This window comes from Schistocerca piceifrons, chromosome 1, assembly GCF_021461385.2.
Source record: "Schistocerca piceifrons isolate TAMUIC-IGC-003096 chromosome 1, iqSchPice1.1, whole genome shotgun sequence".
Taxonomy (NCBI): domain Eukaryota; kingdom Metazoa; phylum Arthropoda; class Insecta; order Orthoptera; family Acrididae; genus Schistocerca; species Schistocerca piceifrons.
The window spans coordinates 532,534,675-532,542,745 of NC_060138.1; the positions used below are offsets into that span (position 1 = coordinate 532,534,675).

At 43.8% G+C, this 8,071-nt stretch overlaps 1 non-coding gene across 1 annotated transcript; it reads right to left on the minus strand.

Annotated features, from left to right (window-relative positions):
* Positions 1 to 7,559: 7,559 nt before the first annotated feature.
* Trnas-cga lies at positions 7,560 to 7,634 on the minus strand. The gene has a single exon. It is a non-coding gene; the product is annotated as a tRNA-Ser (tRNA).
* Between the last annotated feature and the right edge of the window lie 437 nt (positions 7,635 to 8,071).

Sequence of the window (8,071 nt, forward strand, 5' to 3'; positions counted from 1 at the left end):
TCATTCCTGAAAATCTCGAGTTTGGACTGAGCAAAGGTTGGGAATTTGTACGGGCGCTGATAACCGTGCAGTTGAGCGCTCCACAAACCAATCATCATCATCATCATCATCATCATCATCATCATCATCCTTCCCGTACACCACAGCATCATCGGCAAACAGCCGCAGATTGCTGCTCACTCTGTCCACCGGATCATTTATGTATAAAAAAAAAAAAAAAAACAGGGGTCCTATCACACTTCCTGTGGGCTTTCCTGACGATATCCTTGTCTCCGATGAACACTCGCAATCAAAGACAACGTATTGGGTTCTCTTACGAAGTCTTCGAGCCACTCACATATTTGGAAACCTATTCCATAATCTCGTATCTTCATTAACAGCCTGCAGTGGGGCACCGTGTTGAACGCTTTCCGGAAATCTAGAACTGTGGGCGCCCTGTCATGGATGTGCGGTCCCTCCCGCTGAAGGTTCGAGTCCTCCCTCGGGCATGGGTGCGTGTGTTGTTCTTAGCATACATTATTTTGAGTAGTGTGTAAGTCTATGGATCGATGACCTCAGCAGTTTGGTCCCTTAGGAATTCACACACATTTGAACATTTTATAAATATGGTGAATCTGCCCGTTGCCCTTCACCCATAGTTCTCACAAGGGAACCTCCCCATCGCACCCCCCTCAGATTTAGTTATAAGTTAGCACAGGGATAGGCCTTGAAAAACTGAACACAGATCAATCGAGAAAACAGGAAGAAGTTGTGTGGAACTATGAAAAAAATAAGCAAAATATACAAACTGAGTAGTCCATGCGCAACCTACGCAACATCGAGGAGACTGTTAGCTCACGAGCGCCTTGGTCCCGTGGTTAGCGTGAGCAGCTGTGGAATGACAGGTTCTTGGTTCAAATCTTCCCTCGGGTGAAAATTTTAATTTTTTATTTTCAGATAATTATCAAAGTTCAGCCACTCACACATAATCAACTTCGCTCTCCAAAATTCCAGGACATGTTCAGATTTGCTTGGACATATACAGAATTTGATGGTCTACGCACAGAAACATCTGAAAACGTAAAAAAAAACATATGTTTTGACAGAGCACAGGGAAAACTGTGCGACTCTGAAACTGTTGCATTCATTTGATGCAGTTTATGTGACAAACTCTTATGTTTTCCTCACTTTTTTTGGAGTGATTATCACATCCACAAGAAAACCTAAATCGGGCAAGGTAGAAGAATCTTTTTACCCATTCGCCAAGTGTACAAGTTAGGTGGGTCGACAACTATTCCTGTCATGTGACGCACATGCCGACACCAGTGTCGTATAGAATATATCAGACGTGTTTTCCTGTGGAGGAATCGGTTGACCTATGACCTTGCGATCAAATGTTTTCAGTTCCTATTGGAGAGGCACGTCCTTTCGTCTACTAATCGCACGGTTTTGCGGTGCGGTCGCAAAACACAGACACTAAACTTATTACAGTGAACAGAGACGTCAATGAATGAACGGACAGATCGTAACCTTGCGAAAATAAAGAAAGTAAAATTTTCACTCGAGGGAGTACTCGAACCAAGGACCTTTCGTTCCGCAATTGCTGACTCTAACCACGAGACCACGGCGCTCCGCCGCTATCGTTCTCCTATATGTTGCCTATGTTACACATGGACTACTCAGTTTGTATATTTTGCTTATTTTTTCATAGTTCCACACAACTTCTTCCTGTTTTCTCGATTGATCTGTGTTCAATTTTTCAAGGCCTTTCCACTGTGTCAATTTATAACTAAATCTGAGGGGGGTGCGATGGGGAGGTTCCCTTGTCAGTATATCATATGCGAAACGGGCAAGCTGAGCGTCGCACAAGCGATGCTGTCTAAATCGTGCTGATTCGTGGACGTAAGCTTCTCGGTCTCCAGAAGACTTATTACATTCAAACAATATGATCAAGGATTCTGAAACGTACCAGTGTTAGTAATATTGGTCTGTAATTTTGCGGGCTCTTTTTTATATACAGGCGTCGCCTGCGATTTTTTCCACTCGCTTGGGACTTTGCGCTGGGCGAAAGATTCGCGAAAAATGCAAGCTGAGTAGGGCCAGTGCTCCAGACTACTTTTTGTAAAACCGAATTGACATTTCATCCGGATCTGGCGACTTGCTTGTTTTCAAATCCTTCAGTTGTTTCTCTACGCCAGAGATGCTTATTACTACGTCCTTCATACGGGAGTCCGTGCGATGGTCAGACGATGGTATGTTTGTATGATTTTCCTGCGTGAAAGATTTCTTAAAAAATGGTTCAAATGGCTCTGAGCACTATGGGACTTAACATCTATGGTCATCAGTCCCCTAGAACTTAGAACTACTTAAACCTAACTAACCTAAGGACAGCACACAACACCCAGCCATCACGAGGCAGAGAAAATCCCTGACCCCGCCGGGAATCGAACCCGGGAACCCGGGCGTGGGAAGCGAGAACGCTACCGCACGACCACGAGATGCGGGCGAAAGATTTCTTACATGCGAAGTTTAAAACTTAGGATTTCCTTTCACTGTCTTCTACTGCCACACTAGACTGGTCGGCAAGTGGCTGGATAGAAGCCTCAGACCTGCTTATGGTTCTGACATAGGATCAGAATTTTCTCGGGTTCTCAGCAAGACCTTTTGCTAAGGTATAACGGTGGTAGTTATTGTGTGTTTTGCGCATCGATCTGTTTAAAGTCGCACAAATTTCTACTGTCTTGCACCTGTCGTCATTTGCGCGTTCTCTTTTTAACCGTGAGTGAAACAGCCTTTGCATCCTCAGCGTTTTCAGAATTTTATTATTAAACTACGGTGGGTCACTTCCGTCTTTAATCCACTTGCTCGGAACATACTTCTCCAGAGCACGATTTACAACCCGTTTTAAGTTTGCCCATAATTCCTCTGTGTCCACCATACTGGAATTAAATGATGTCAATTCATTGTGCAAGAGGGATGCTAAGAACTGCTTATTTGCTCTTCCTGCCAGAAATATTATTGGCTTATTAACGTTAATAACCAGGATTGCAATGATGACATCGTGGTCACTAATCTCTTCTCTTTACTGACGCCATCGATAAGGTCAGCCCTGTTCGAAACTACAAGATTTAAAATATTCTATGTTCAAAAGTGATTCGCAAGGCTGGCTACCAGTACCCCACTGCAATGAATCCATAGTCGTCCTATCTATACTCGGTAGGTTAAATTCGCCTCCTATTAATAATGCACGGGTGGGTATTTCCGCGCTACTGACATTGAACCGGAATGACTCTAGAACTGCCACAGTGGAATTGGGTTGTCGCTAAAAGCATCCAACAATTAACTTCATTTCACCCAGGCGTCGTGTACGCGACCAAATAATTTCACGGTCACTCTCAGATTTGTCCTCAATGGAGATAATTTTGTCAGGTACAATGAACACTCCGGCTTCTGTGGCGTGTAATATATCTTTACGACATATGTTCCATAAATCGACAAATCTCTCAGAGCTTTCTTCTTCGGGTTTCAAATGGCAATCTATGCTTCCCAGTTACGGCACCACTCCAAGCGCAGCCGTTTGTGTTGTGGTGTTAACAGTACCCTACTCATGGGACGGTAATTCCCTAGTCCGACTGCTGCTAGTCTCCGACTAATGGTGCGGGATGACACAGAGTTTAACAGGGAATCCATTACTTGTTCTCGGGTGTCAGGTGCGGACCGAGCGAGGTGGCGCAGTGGTTACCACACTGGACTCGCATTCGGAGGACGACGATTCAAAGCCGCACCCGGCCATCCAGATTTAGGTTTTCCGTGATTTCCCTAAATCGCTCCAGGCGTATATTGGGATGGTTCCTTCGAAAGGGCACGGCCTATTTCCTTCCCCATCCTTGACATAATCCGAGTCTCTAATGACCCAGCTGTCGACGGGACGTTAAACCCAGTCTTCCTTCCTTGAGGCGCAGATATAAAGGAGGTGGTACACAGCACAGTGAACCTCCCTTGTGGCAGTCAGCCGTGGTCCACTGCGTTTTTGACGACGAATATGCCTGCCCTCGCGTTCCCATGAACTCCAACAACGGACCACAGTCACATCCGAATTCCTGACACATATAGATATTGCACGGTTCTACCAGCTGGCCAGGTGGAGACTCACAATGAGGCCCCTTTAAAATTATTAAAGTACAAGGTGTTTCAAAAAGATCATATCGGTTTTAAGGCGTTGTAGCATTTATTACGTTCTACTTACAATCGTAAATAATAAACCAAATGAAAGAGCAACTCAAACAGTTTTGTTTGTATACCTGTGCGAAATGGGAAGAGTATGGAGTGACAAAGTGTGACTGAAAAACGTGTTGAACGAGTGCGAGTCTTTCACGCTTAGCCCCAACAAATATCCACGCGGAAAGTATATGGGCCTTTCTTTTTCGGTGAATCAACTGTAACTGATGTTTCTTATCTTGATGTGCTACAGCTGTGGCTCGTGACTCAATAGGAAGAAGCTGAACAACACATCTTTATTTCGGAGCAAGATGGTGGGCAGCCTCACTGGCATAACTCAGTACGCGACTGGCTAAACGACGTTGTATCCGACCGGTGGATTGGGCGCAAGGGGCCGGTTGACGTAGCATTTTATGCATGAACTCCACGTTCACACACGATCTGACGCGATCATGTATATGTGCCTCCGATACCAGCTGATCTATCTGACTTCAGAAACAGTGTTATTGCAACAGTTACTCCAGACGCATTGATCAAGGTTTCGGAACAACTCACCGATCAACTCGATGTGTGATCAGTGTTCACAATGAATAATTGTAAGAAAAACTGTTTGTGTTTCTCTTGGCCGGCCGCTGTGGCCGAGCGGTTCTAGGCGCTTCAGTCTGGAACCGCGCGACCGCTACGGTCGCAGGTTCGAGTCCTGCCTCGGGCATGGATGTGTGTGATGTCCTTCGGTTAGTTAGGTTTAAGTAGTTCTAAGTTCTAGGGGACTGATGACCTCAGATGTTAAGTCCCATAGCGCTCAGAGCCGTTTTTTGTTTCTCTTTCATTTGGTGTATTATTTGTAATTGTACGGTAAGTGTAATATGTGCTACAAAGCCTTAAAACCCTTATATTCATTTTGAAACACCCTGTACTTTTAATGCTCTCTCGTGTAGTACGCGGCATCTCCGTGTACTTCACAGTGATCACTCAACATCTGATGCAATTCACGTTCCCTATACACCCTACCAGGCCTGGTGGCAACACAAAACACGAACAACACTAACGCATTCTCGTGGCCGTTCAACCTGCCGCAGAGAATTTCAGCACCAGTCATTTACATACCTGCCGATGGTGTGCAAGTGTGCGAAGTTGCATCGACATCCACCATGTCTTGTGGTTGCTTCACTTCTTTTGTAACGCGATGTATTTTGGGCCAACATTGCGACTCCAACTCAGAAATTAAGTCCCAAGTTACACAGATCTGGAAACAAATCCTCAATATGAGAAAATTCTGCGTGTGGTCACCCCTTAGTTTGCAACTGAGAAGCAGAATAATGCGGTGCTACCAGTATTCTCTGTTTTACTTTGTGGATGTGAAAGTGTGACCTCGGGCACAATTATGGCAAAACGAATTGAGACCATTGAAATGTATTTGTATCTTTCTCCCTGATTCGATTTATATTAGATGAAGTGATTACTTAAATTTAGTTAAGTCTTAGTTAGTTACGTGCTTCATTGATCAGTCTCACGGTAACCGTTATGATGTGGAATGTCTCAAGTGCGTAAGAAATGCACAATCAAGGTTTTTTTTTTTTTTGTTTCTGCTAAGCGAATGAGCAACTGAATAGAAGGATTTGTCCATCAACAAATCCGTTAGAACTCCCTAAAATTGCTCATCCTTAGTAGGTAAAAGTTTTATGGTTGCTGGCAGGCTTAGAAGATGCATGTTTCCGAATAATAGACGCCATTCTGGGAAAAGTGAGTTGCTTGAAGTCTTTACGAAGATCTTTCTTATTCTTGATACTGAACTTTAAAGAGAACTATTTTACATAAGACAAATTTCATTCGGGGATGAATATTCTGAGAAGCTATAGTTGGAATACTACAACAGGCGCTCTCAGATCCACGACTAGTTCTTACTCGCCCATGTGACAATAGCCCCGATGCATCTAATCAGGCAGCTAATTTTCATACCTCTATTGTCCTCTAACGATGCTCCCATGACGACTGTAATCGGAAATGACGATGTAATTGGGTCACAAACGCCAAGAATACCAGTGCGGATCATCTGTTTGTGTATCACCGTTTGCTACAACATGCGACAGAAGATATAGCGAAAACTGGGCGAAGAGCCCATGAATGGCTCAGAAAATACTAGAGTTTATGGATGGAAGACAAAAGTATAAGAATATTAGGTGTAAGGTAGGAAGGCAGCGGTATAGGTTGCTCAGCAATAAAAGAAAAAGTTCAAGCAAGCTAAATCAAAACGAACAGGAGAACACGCAAAAAGATACTGAGAAAGACACGACTGTAGCAAAAATCGACAGAGATTGGATCTAACTTTGAAGAAATGAAGTTTTAAGATGTTTAGAGGTGCAATCGGAGAATCTCTACTTAAAAACAATTGAGATAAGTTGTGACGAAGCGTGACAGAACAAGAAGAGGAAGTTGAAGTGTGAGGAACAGGCGATCGAGTAGTGCGATCAGTGTTTGATAGAGCGCAGAATGGTACGAACTTCAATAAGTCAGCAAGAGTCATGATTTATCTCCATAATTACTGAAATCTGTCAAAGGTGAACAAACTAGATCATTTGTTAGTTGGTGTCAAAAATTTTGACGCACCGTCAGTTTTCGTGAAGCAGTACCGACATATTATCAATGAAGGTTTGTGTGGACACATGGGAAAACTATCGGATGATTAGTACGACAACTCACACCGACGAGAAGTATATACAAAAGAATACAAAAAAACGTAGAGGACGAGGGTCAGTTTGGTTTCATGTAGGGAAAACATACCAGAGAACCAATTATAGCATAGCATTTAGTAATGGAAAGAGGCGCAAGAAAATTTAGTATATCTTCCTAGCATTTGTGGGCTTAAAGAGAGCAAGAGAAATGTGAAGTGGAATAAGATGCTCTCAACTCCTTAGAATATTGGGGCGAAAGTTGACAGACAGACAAGTAACCTGTAATGTCTACAAAATGCAAGCGGGACTAATAAAACTGGAACGACAAGAAAGATAACATAGTGTCAAAATGGTGTAAGGCTTCGTTGCAGTTAATCTCTGCAGCAGTATATCTTGTAAATGTCAAAGAAGCCATGAGTAAAGTGAAAGAAAATTTCGGAAGAGGGATAAATTGTAAGGAGAACTGATGCCAATAGTAAGGTTCGCAAACTACGTACCCTTTCTGGGCGGATGTAAGTACGAGTGCACTTCAGAAAGTATATTAAACATAATTTTGCAGGTCAAGTAACTTTTATTGCCTGCTGCACTACATTTCAAAGTGACACAGACACATGACAACATGTTTCAACATAGTCATCAAGTCTCTGTAAACAACCGTCGAAATGAAACTTCCTGGCAGATTAAAACTGTGTGCCCGACCGAGATTCGAACTCGGGACCTTTGCCTTTCGCGGGCAAGTGCTCTACCAACTGAGCTACCGAAGCACGACTCACGCCCGGTACTCACAGCTTTACTTCTGCCAGTACCTCGTCTCCTACCTTCCAAACTTTACAGAAGCTCTCCTGCGAACCAGGAGAGCTTCTGTAAAGTTTGGAAGGTAGGAAACGAGATACTGGCAGAAGTAAAGCTGTGAGTACCGGGCGTGAGTCGTGCTTCGGTAGGTCAGCTGATAGAGCACTTGCCTGCGAAAGGCAAAGGTCCCGAGTTCGAGTCTCGGTCGGGCACATAGTTTTAATCTGCCAGGAAGTTTCATATCAGCGCACACTCCGCTGCAGAGTGAAAATCTCATTCTGGAACCGTCGGAATGTTCCACGAATCGTTCAATTCCTCGACGAGAGAAATCTGTGAACTGGTCACGGAGCCATTCAAGAACCGCTTTGTGAGCGTCATAATCGTTGGAAAATCTCTCTCCCCTTAGATGC